Source organism: Triticum urartu, chromosome 1A (assembly GCF_056163025.1).
Source record: "Triticum urartu cultivar PI428250 chromosome 1A, HENAU_Tu73, whole genome shotgun sequence".
NCBI lineage: Eukaryota > Viridiplantae > Streptophyta > Magnoliopsida > Poales > Poaceae > Triticum > Triticum urartu.
The window spans coordinates 267,403,207-267,415,735 of record NC_141873.1 but is presented as its reverse complement, the minus strand read 5'-3'; the positions used below and the strand labels follow the sequence as shown (position 1 = coordinate 267,415,735).

General features: G+C 43.0%; 1 pseudogene; it reads left to right on the top strand.

Moving 5' to 3' along the window:
• The first annotated feature begins 9,357 nt into the window (after positions 1-9,357).
• LOC147990816 (uncharacterized) lies at positions 9,358-10,059 on the top strand (annotated as a pseudogene).
• The last annotated feature ends 2,470 nt before the right edge of the window (positions 10,060-12,529 follow it).

Genomic DNA, 12,529 nt, shown 5'->3' with positions numbered 1-12,529 from the left:
GCAGATGAGCAGATCGCTGCGGAGTAGGAGACGCTGCTCGAGTCATACCGCTCCGCCCGCGAGAGCCGCCTTGCGCGCTAACGGTACTGCATGCGGGTGGCGGAGGTTGCGGAAGCCTACAAAGAGGACGATGAAGTGGGCGAGGTGCTATTTGGCGAGACCAACGACGAGGCGGGGGACAATGCCGGCTCCGCTGAGGCCCCGCCCCGCCGGCACCAAGGCGGAGGACTTCGCTGGCTTCGGCGAGGCCCCGCCCCGCCAACAACGAGGCAGAGGACACCGCCGGCTCCGCTGAGTCCCCGCCCTGCTGGCACCGAGGTGAGGACTTCACTGGCGTCGGCGCGGCCTTGCTCCACCGAGGCCCGCCTCGCCAACAATGAGGTAGAGGACATCGCCGGCTCCGCCGATTCCCCGCCTTGCCGGCAATGAGGGGGAGGATTTCCCCTGCTCCGCCCAGGCGCTGCCCTGCCGGCAACGAGACAGAGGACATCGCCGGTTCCGTCAAGGCCCTGCCTCGCTGCCAACGAGGCCGTGCCACACATAAAACGAGGAAGAATAGAACACGGTAGGTCACCGCCGCTCGGGTCCAAGTAAGACGACCGCTGCTACCACCCAGTTGAAGCCAAGCTTTGCGGGTTGAGCATTGATGGACGATTAGTTTCTTGGCAGTGACGTGGAGTCGGAGAGGTGTGCTGGAGAATAAGTTCTGTTCAGCTCAGCCGGACACGGGAAATGGGTGTCGGAGATCATAGATTAGGTTAATTAATTATAGGGTACCTCCAGCGCACCCCTTTTTAGTTGAAGAATGTATGAAATGTGATGAAATCCGACCGTGTATGAATGAATTTAGTTCGATTAGTTCAAATTCTTGTATCATTGACATTAGATGAACATGCAAAACAATATGTACTAGCATTATTTCTGGGACGCATGGTGATCACCTCGTTTGCAGCAATTTCACACGTACAAAAAGTTTGAGCAGCTTTTTAGTGTGCCTATACATTGCAATCAAACTACAGGCCTGGCAATTCATTGAGAACATTCAAAACAATTTATGATTATGCATCTCAGTGATTAAAATGTCAGAGCCAACATTTACTTCATAACTAAAGAATAAAGAAAAATCGATAGATGCTACTGAAAGCAAATGGCGTTACATTCGAAAATATCGAACGCATGTCTTCTTGCTAACATCAATGACCAAAATTTGACAAGGTTTTCCCTTTCCAAAATATCAAATGCCTATGGTTGTGGAATGGGTGGTGTTTTCCATCACTTCCGACATTGACATGTCATCTCGTGCTAAATAAACCAGCTGTTCTTTTTGTGCAGTTCCACTAAAGTCAACCAACTTCGCACGTAGCTTGCATGATTTCGCCTTTATATGTTGCAATGCCTTGAACATATCCGCACCTCCTTTCTTGTAGCTAATTTTGTGGCTGGAGATGGAAATGAATAATTCGAGAACATTCGATGTATTGTGCATGATGAAGTATAATGGAGGGCACGAACCATCAGAATATTTTCTGCAGTTCCCATTGAAATCAAGCTGAGCATCCCTGTTTGCATAAATACAAAAAAAGTGATTAGTATAAAGAAAATTGCACTATGAATTGACAGTTTAAACAAGCAACCTACATGATCCATGCAAAGCACACATTTAAAAAATGGAACTCACCGGAAAGAATCCTAAGACAACATTGCATTGGCCATCACAACAACAAAGATGGAGATCCGTGAGTCCTTCTGAGCTGAAGTTAGTTTGTTCTTGTGGGTAGTAATGTAACCATCCTTCAACTGCTTTCTTCTGATATGAAGAGGATGCTCTTGTTGTGCAAAGGCAAGAGAACAACTAAATGCTGCATCCCTGTTTGCTCGAAAAAAGGAAAGGAAATAATTAAAACGACATAGATGAAGCACTTCTTGAGGACAATACCACTTTCTCATGATAGTATCTAAATAGTAGCACAACACCAAATAGAGATGACAAAGTTCAATCATATGGATGAAATCCGTGGACCAGTACCAACCTTTGTCAGGAGGCTTATTGTGTAGAGCAAACATATGAAGCACTTCTCGGGAACCATATGTTATTATCTACTGTGGTTGCCATGCTTACTATATACTCCTCGATTAGTTTAATGTTTCCAACATCTTCTTATGCAGTTCCACTAAAATATATGTTATCTTCAAAGAAGGTCCCTGTTTGCACAATAGAGATAATTACATATTACATTAAGAGTGGCATCAAATCAGTGGCAAAACAATTGCTCGTTCCCGCCATAGCAATAAATTAAGATGCAAAACTATATCATTACTTGTGTCATCACAGTTCCAGTGCTTCATTACAACACCGGGAGTTGATTTTTGTTTTTCTTCTGCTTGTTCTTCCCCTTCATCACTTGGTTCAATAACAGACAAGCTTCGCCCTTAATGTAAGATTTGGCATGTCAATTAGGGAGCACAAGTATAGCACTAAACAATGACATTAATTTTCTGATGACAGTAGCAATATATAGGCCAACAGTTGTGAAATATCATTATCTTACCTCAATAGGATATTACGGTGCACATACAGATTGGAAGTCTGGTCTCCATTTATGCAGTTCACTAAAATCAAGCAACATTACCGTATAAGTAGCACAACATATGAAAGCACACTGCACAATCATGTGAAAAAAGGCTAGTACCGACCTCTCATGACGTGGAATTCAAACAAGTCACAAGATCTAAAACAAATTTGCCAACACGAATAGGAAGTTAGATCTCCTCTTGTGCAGTTCCGCTAAGATCAAGCAATCAAGCAACGTTGTCGGTGTGACATTTTGGTTGAACTGCACAAAACACTCTTAAAATAAAAGTGTTTTGTGCAGTGCAACAAAAGGTCGCAATAGCAACGAGGTGAAGTAGATAACCCTGCTTACACAGAGGTGCAAAGGAAACAACTACTGGTCAATAACGGTGGATGACATAGAAGCCCACAAAAGAAGCATCTAACTTATCTAAATGGGAAAGAAAGCAATACAGTAACATTTCTTAAACAGTGGCATTGATTCATATTAATAGAGAGATTATATTAACAATAAAATTCGTGAAACATGTAATTTGCTTTTAACTGTGGCATTGCTTCAATTTTCCAGCGGCATTATTAGATTAACAGTAGCTAAAGAGTTGTATGTGACAGTGGACGCAAAAGCACCATGTGCATCTACCGATGTATAAAGGGGTGATGCACAGTCTGTTGCAACAAAACCACCAAGGAGAATATTTGTGTTGGTCCCATTTTTGTTATCTTTAGACACATTTCCCTATGTGAGGGCAGCAAATCTGATCCTGCTCAAACTATACAGCCTTGCCCCCCACCCACAGAACCTTACAGATGTGTGTATTGCGTTTGTCATTGTTTTCCCTTTTCGACCAACATAGGTGTTGGATAGCCAATCTGTACTACTTTCCCCTTCATTTCCTCTTTGAACCACGTCCTAGATTCATGCTATACAACTTTTCCCACTACTTTCCTGTTTGATCCGACACCTAGATTCAAGTGCAGAAGCGAAAAAATTCCACATGCAGCTAGAGCAATGCATGTGGATTAAGAAAATTATACCTTAAGATTCTCGGGGTGTGGCTCGGTGGGCGGCCGGAGGCCGATCTACCCACACTATGTATGGCGGCGAGGAAGAACGGGCCAGAGGCCCTCCCGCGCTGCTGCTGGGTGAAAGAGAATAGCGGCACCGACAGTGGATTCCCTCCCTCGTCGACGGCAACAACGTTAAGCCTCCTTGCCTTCCCCAATGGACGGGATCCTGCTGGCTCTTTGACCAGCAGTGAGGGAAGAGAGAGAGGAGAGGCCAACACAGTCTTGTTTTAGTTGTTTAGATCTGGATAGGGTGAGAGAGTGTGTAGATAGAAACTACAAGCACTGAGGCTCCAGCATATATATATATATATATATATATATATATAGTGGAGAGAGTGTGTGAAAAGAGCAAACCCTAGAAAACAAGTGCTGAGGCAGCAGCGCATATAGTTGGAGTGGTTTTCTTTTTCTCTCCATAAAAATCGTTTTAAATCGTGCATGAAACAGAACTCTTTATTTAATGTATTACCCGTGAAAAAAATACTAGGGCAAAGCTATCACGTGAAGAAAATTTAATGCTTGAAGGAGTCAACTCAAAATTAATGCTCCACGCCTCTCGGTCTCACTTACTATCGTTCACGTGTGGTACACGACCCTTCGAAGCAACAACTAAACCACACACGGTCAAAATATCGGAAAGGTGGGCTGCACCATCCTCCAATTTTAAATATTTTGGGCACTTGTATTCGGCCTAAGTCAGTGTGCCATTGTATGTACTAAGGGTTACAACGGGTGCTAAGAAACTAGGGCGTATTGAGAGTAATTTCCATGTCATTTATTTGTAGGGTCACTTGCAAACTGTGAAACTCTATTCTCCTCTTATTTAGTGGATGAGGCAAATCTTTTGCCTCCATTTCAAAGAAAAAACGAGAAATTCAATTTTAATTATGTAGTTTGTACACTTTGCTCTCTTCCAATAATTTTGGGCACTTGTATTCGACCTAAATTAGTGTGCCATCGTATCTCGTACTACTCCGTCCGTCTAGGTGTATAAGTCACGTAAGAAGGTGCAGCAGGACCAATGTGCAAGCAGATTGGAGGAGAAGGAGAAACTTGACTGATCCTTCCTCCAATCAAAGCCCTGTTTTCTCTCTCTAAACGCAACGATTAATCACAATAATTAAGAGATGTCGTTTTAGCTACCATGCAGGGTCATGTATTAACTTGCATGCAAGCCGACTTTGATTCCTTGACTAATCAACGCGCAGTTGCGCTCCATGCATTGGGTTTCCGGGGAAGAAGTAGAATTGCTACAGCGGTACTGCCGCCCACCTGAGCGGTACTACCGCTTATAGGTAGTAGTGCTGCTCCCCACTGCTTCTTCACTTCCGCTGAGAGTGCATCGAGACCTGGAGGTAGCGGCAGTGCATCGGTAGTAGCGGGTGGTACTACCGCTTCGCACTACCGTTGCACTACTTCCGCGCAAACCCGGCATGAAAGCCGAGTTCCCATAAGCAGCGGTAGTAGCTACGGTACTGGACAGCGGTACTACCGCTTGTGGCCTCCAGCTCACAAGCACACCAACAGATGGCTACAAGAAAACCAGAACTGCCATAGCTTCTGCAAATGAGCTCCAAATTGAGAAAACTCAAGCTTGTTGGATAGAGAACGACAAGAACTATCCAACAACGATGTGAAACCTCTATGAATGAAGCACCGACAAAACCTCTATGATGATATGTCAAACCTCTATGAATGAAGCACAGGCAAAAACTCCAACATAAAAAAAGGTCATAGAAGATGCACATGAACTCTGTTTTGAACTCGAGCTTGTCATGAAGATGACCATAAGATCCAAAACTCACAAAGAGAAACACCAAGCAAGAACCAAGAAAGGTGATGCAAGGATGCAATGATTTGAGCTCTCGACAAAAAATACGATCAAGCTACTCACTTGAGATCCACCCTTGATAGTACGAAAATCGATCCTACAACCCGGTCTCCCAACTACCACCATGAGACTGGTAAAATAGAAAACCTATCAAGGGCAAACCTTTACCTTACACATAGTCCACTTGAGCTAGATGATGACGATCTTAACTTCCTCAAGTTGGACCACCTTTGTTGATTGCGTTGGCACGATGAAGACTAGTAGATTGCTCCCCCATACTCCACTATGTGTGAGCCACTCTTCGGCACATATTCACAAGTCCATTGTTCCTACAATGGACGACAAGCTTCAAGGATGATCTCTTTGTGATGCTCCACTTGAACCTGCACACCGGAACCAAACACCACATTGAACTCGCATGTAGACCATGGGTTAGTACACAAAGCGTAATGGATAATGCTTACCATACATGGGATCACTTGATCCCTCTCGGTACATCTTGCATGCTTTGTGTGTTGATCAACTTGATTCACACTTAGACTTAGTCTTGATCAACCTTGTATCATGTCTTCTACATGACCATTCTTTGGATAATTCCTTGAATAGCACCTTGGCCATCTCATAAACTCCTTAAAGCCAACACATGGACTTCAAGAAATGCCTATGGCCAAATCCTTCAAATATAACTCAAGCCAACCATTAGTCCATAAAGAATGTCATCAATTACCAAAACCAAACATGGGGGCATCACATGTTCTTTCATTAGTGTTATAGAGGACAGGTGACGGGAGGGTGCGAAGTGTTGACATGTTTTTATAGGTGGTTGCTGCTGATTGATTTGACAACTCATTGGGCCTATAAAAATCATAAACCAAATCAAAAATTGAATGCCTCAACCGAATGAAAGAGTTTCAAAATTAGGGAAAATACTGAATTAAAATAATTAAATGGGAGAGTTTCTAGAAAAAATGTTGACCCGGTTAGAATCGAGTGACCCAATTCTAAACTGAAGACCTCAATTAATTGCGAGGCATTAAAAATTAGAACCCATAGTGTATATGCTCCCTCCTTTCTGGTTTATTAGGCTCATCTCATTTTCTTGGGTTTCCATATTATAAGTGTCATCTTCACTTCTTTTCACCACATGTTTACATTCCAAGGTGCATTAAATTGATGCACGCAAGGATTAAAAGAAACCAACCAATACATGTAACCATTCCTACTCATTTAGTGGTCATCCATGCATACACTGTAATTAATGTAGATTAAAGTATAAGTAACTTTATAAACTATGAGATACGTTCCTCCACCCACCATCTATCTTGGTTGATGAGATTTCAGATTCAAGCCATATAAATCGGGAAGGAGGGAGTAGTACCAAAGAATTGAATGAGAGAGCTTTGAAAAGTTGTTGACACAGTCAAAATCAGGTGACCCAATGCCAATTGGAGACCTTAATTGATTGTGAGGCTTTAAAAACTAGGAAGCATAGTGTATTGTGTGTGTGTGAGGAGATCTACTACAAACGTTGGAAGGACAATTCTCGTATCATTGTTCGTGGATGAGTCTGGGCTGAGGGAAGACTAGTGTGAAGGAGGCGCGAGCTGGGCCGGTCCAGGCATGCGGGAGGCCAGAACCTCGGTTTTTTTTTCATGTTTTTTCCTTTCTTTTTTAACTTTTGTTTATACATCTTAATAATCTAAAAATATATATTACCAAAAACACTTTATGTAAATACATTTGAAAAAATAAGCATACATAAATGTTAAATGCATATAGAGAAAATATTTCTCATGTATACAAGAAATGTATATAGAAAAATACAAATGTGTATGAAAAAAGTTGATCATGTATTTAAAACATGTTAATCAGCATCTAAAATAAAATGTTAATCTTGTATTTGGAAAATATTAATCAAGCATTTAAAGAATGTTAAATATGTATAGAAAAATGTTGACTATGTATTCAAAAAATGTTGACCATGTAGTAAAAAATAATAATCTTGTATTTTGAAAAATGCTAATCAAGCATTTGAAAATGTTAAATGTGTACAGAAAAAGATGCTGATGAAGTATTAAAAACAGTTAATTTTGTATTTGAAATTTTTTAATCAGGCATTTGAAAATGTTAAATGTGTATACAAAAATTGTTGACCATATATTAAAAAAATTAATATTGTATTTAAAAAAGTGAATCAAGCATTTAAAATGTGCACGGAAAAAATGTTGACCATGTATTAAAAAATGTTCATCTTATATGCAAAAAATGTTAAATATGTATTATAAAAACATATTAGATATGTACCAAAAATTACAATATGTATGAAAAAAGTAGAGATAAAAAATTATAAGGTTTCAAAAAATATAAATCATGTATTTAAAAAATGTTTAACGTGTTTATGAAAAATATTTCTAATGTGTAATTTTTTTTGAATGTGTATTGGAAAACGTTAACATGTGTTGAACAAAAAGTAAACCGATGAAAATGGACCAAAAAAAGCAAAGATAACAAAGAAACCCAAAGTATAGTGAAGAACTAAAGAAAAATGGAAGGAAACCAATGAAAAAAATTATAACAAAGAAAAAAGCCCATGAAAATAAAATAAATAAGGAAAAGAAATTAAAAAACCAAGAAGAACAAAGAGAAAAAAAATAAAGACAACTAAAAATCAGTGAAAATTGATAAATAAACAAAAAACGGTGAAAGCAATAAAACCGGAGGACAACAATGAAAATCCAGAAAAACAAAAAAAACCATTGAAGAAATAGAGAAAACCGAAAGAAAGCAAAAACAAAGGAGAAAAAACAGAAGCGAACAAATTGAACGCATCGAGCGCAGCGTGCGAGGGAACGATTGGGTCGACCATGTACTATAGCAAGCCGGGCATACATCTCGCTATAAGCAAGATATGGCCCTGGCGCATATCATTGTCCGCGAGATCGGACTAGTCGACGGACAAATAGTGTGTTTGTTTTGCGGGCCAGCTTTGAAGATGGCCTTACTTAATTATACTCCATCTGTTTCATCTGGAGGAGAACGTATCCTGTGCACCAAGAGTTTTTGTGCTACCGGTACACCGAATTTTAAAAGTTATACTATGAGTTCTAAAAATTCTGAAAATAGTTGAATATATAGAAATAGCATACATCTAACGTGTCGCAAAATTTCAGTTGTAAACTCAACTCACAAGAGAAACAAAAACAACAAATTTAGCTATGGTAGTGCTATTGGACCCAATTCATAGCATAGTTTAAATTAACAACATTCATATCAAAATTTGTCCTTTTTATTTCTCAAGGCACGAGTCAAATTTTTAGCTAAAATTCTATGACATGATAGATATGTATTGTGTTCCTACACTCAATTATTTTTACAAATTTTGAAAAGCTTTTGCATGAGTTTTTGACTTTGGTGCACCGGTAGCACAACTATGACATGATAGATATGTATTGTGTCCCTATACTCAATTATTTTTACAAATTTTGAAAAGCTTTTGCATGAGTTTTTGACTTTGGTGCACCGGTAGCACAACTATGACATGATAGATATGTATTGTGTTCCTATACTCAATTATTTTTACAAATTTTGAAAAGCTTTTGCATGAGTTTTTGACTTTGGTGCACCGGTAGCACAACTATGACATGATAGATATATATTTTTGACTTTTTTGCCTGGCATCCGAAGAAGAATGTCTAGTTTATATTATAGTGAAAAATGCGTATCACTTAGCGACGGCCGTGCATGATGATCAGTTTTCCGGTGGATCTTCTAGTGCTAATCCTAAAGGAAACCGATCAGTTTGAAATATTATATGGCATTCAAATGTTCCTCTACGTATGAAGCATATGGCTTGGCGTGCGGCGACGGATGCAGTAGCGACTACAGCATGCGTGCAATATCGGCATGGCATGGAACTTGTCCTCTCTGTGGCTGCTCCTTGCGGATGCGCCATCACTCGTCATCCTTTTCCTTGACGGTGAGGTTGGCCACGACCACCTGCCGGAACACGAGGTCTTTGAGCTTCTCGTGGTGGCTCCGGCGCGCCGCCTCCTCGCGCAAGCTCCGCTCGGCAATGGCGGCCGCGACCGCGTCGACATCAGCGACATAGTTTTCCGGCCCGACGACTCTGCAATGGCCGAGCTCTTCGGGATCCTTCTTGACGGGGACGAACTCGATTTCCTTCGGCTCCTCCGACCACTCCCTCTTCACGGGGAGAAGGCCCACGTCGAAAGAGGAGGAGCTCCCGGCGTACAAAGATCTCGCCGCGGAGGACGAGCCCGTGGCAGAGGACGGGGTACGTCCGTGCCAACGGTCGTACTCGTCCGTCTCGCGGACGCAGAAGCTCGGCGGCGGCGAGAGGCCAAGGTTGGTCCACTTCCTCGCGCCGTCCAGCCGGACGCTTCGCTCGCGCTCGGGGTCGCTGCCGCCGCCGGAGCCGCGTCCAGAGCTCCACATGCGTCCCCACATGGCGTCTGGAAGTGGAAGAGGCTCGCCGGCGGCGAGAAATGTAGGAGGGGAGTGGGGAATTGAGGAGCTCGGCGGCGGCGGGGGCAGGGTTTCGACCCGCAAACGCGTTGCGAACCCGTAGATATACTGGTCGGGGTGGGCGGTTTGCGGGCCGTGGTAAATTTTTTTACAAGCCGGATAAGTATGCGGGGTCTGTTTTGGCCGCAAAATTGAGCCGAGCCTGTATACTTATCAGAATTATGCGGGTTCGCGGCTTTTGTGGAGTGGGTAACAATGGGCAAGAATGGTTGCTTAATCTACCGCTAACTGCAACGAGGCATAGAGGGATCGAGTATTAATGCTCATTTGACGTGTATGGCAATTACATAATAATCTTATTCATGATAAAGAGGTTCCCAGTGAATATTACGGTTGACTTTTTAGTGAGCTATGTGAATTCTATTTGTGATGCCAAGAAATTCAGCACTGAGGAAATACTCAAGGGGAAAATGTCGGTTGTTGATTGGGCTTTGCCCGAAGTGAGAGTTAATCCTGTTCCTAAGAGCATCTATCGCAGACCCCGCATGCCATCGACCCGTAAAATGCGTTTGCAATTTACGGAAAAACTGCTTTGAGGGCCAGCACGGATGGACGCAGATGTAAACCCCGCATAACGGACCCGTAAAAAAGAATATTCGCAGAATATGCTCTTTTACGGGTCGGCTTTGTGGGGTCTGGTCTGGCGCCGCTCCTCTCGGCCCCGGAAAATCTAAATTTGCATCTCAATTTGATCCAACATAATGCATTTCTTTACTTTTTCAACAACATTGAATACATAAGACATCACAAAATCTTTACTAGAATAGCAAGACCAAAGAAAACAAGAACCACAAGTATGCATTTTAGAAGATTCCCAACTTCCATAACCGCTCCCACTAGTTGAAGTAATATCTTCTCCATGCATTCATTGTTGATCTGTGGATTCTTAATTTTGCATTCTTCTTTCTTCATCTTTGGTTCGAAAGAAGTAGATGTTGCTTCCCCTCTAGTTGCACATGCAGCCGCATCATTACCTTCGATTCTACTAAGGAGTGCACGAACATTTATTAAGTTTCTTTCTATCAATAAATCAATGTATTCGCCTTCCGAAAACCAAAATGAGCATCCATCTTCCTACACACATGAATGAGCATGTTCGAAATGAGCTACCGCAATTGAACCAAAGAATGAGCTATCAAAATGAGCTACCGCAGTTGAACCAAAGAATGAGCTATCAAAATGAGCTACGGCAAGTGCACGTACCCCGTCGTTTTCGCATTTGAAGAACACCCATCCGGGGTGCTTCGGCGTGCCCGAAGTTAGCCGCAGCATTGTCCGGGTGCGGTCGTCGCACTGTATGAGCGGCATCGGCGAGCCACAGAGCCGCTGCGTGAGCGCCGAGCCCGGTGGACGGCCGGCCGAATCCATGCCCGCAAACCGTCGGCAGCGGCGGGAGGACGAACCCGTACCTGCATGCGGCGATGCGACCTTGTCGGGGCTGCGCGAGATGCTCCCCGACCACTCCATCGCTTGGCGCAGCCACTGGCGACCGGAAATGACAAATCCGGCCGCCCGCGATGAAGGGCCACAGATCCGCAACTTTCTCGCCCGCCGTCGCGAGAGGGGGTGGCGGAGGGCAACCTCGTGCGTGTGGCAGCCTTTCGGCGTGCTTCCACCGGCTACTTTCGTCGGAATCTTGGGCGGCGGCCCGGCAGCGGGGCGAAGGGGAGAGGGGAGGTGGTTGGTGGGGAAAAGCGCGGGCTGAAATGTCCTTCCCACCAACCGCTCCCGCTATATGCTGGGCACCAACGGGGCGGCGGGGGGACCCTCGTATTCGTGGATTGGGGTCAAGTTTTTGCCGCATCCCTCAAATTTTTTTGCGGGTCGACCATGTTTGCGGGGCCTGTTCGGGCGGGATTTTTCGCGCCAACCCACATTTTGGCGATTATTTTACGGATCGAGCCTTTTTGCGGGGTCTGCTAGAGTTGCTTTAAGCCTTGGCTACCTCCTACTACAAACTGCATTGCTTTATCTGTTGATGGATTTTTCTCAGTTGATTCTGGCGCCATGACCGCATGGATGATTCTCCGACGACATAATGGATCAATTATTTTTGCGGCATACCGGTATATTTCCAGTCGCATTGATACACTGAAAGTGAAGATACATGCACTTATGCAAGGGATGACATTTGCTATACAATACTTCAATCTTTCGGTGATTGTTCAATCTGATTCTGGTGTGGCTTTATCAAGTTTGACAGGAGACGGATTAATTCGCTGTGTCTATGGACATCTCGTAACTGAAATTAAGACGAGGGGCAGGAAGTTTATATCTCAAAAATTAAATAGGGATCAGAATAAAGTTGTCGACCGCCTGACAAATTAAGTCACATAGAGTGTATCAGGTTGTATGGATGCATCTAGAACCATCATGTATCGATGATCTTTGCCTCTCTATTGTAATTCTATCCATTTGAAATAAAACTCTAAATCTATCCATTTGAAATAAAACTTCTTTTTCATCATAGAAAAAACCTTCGGGTGCACGTCGAATCAAATGACAGCAGGAGC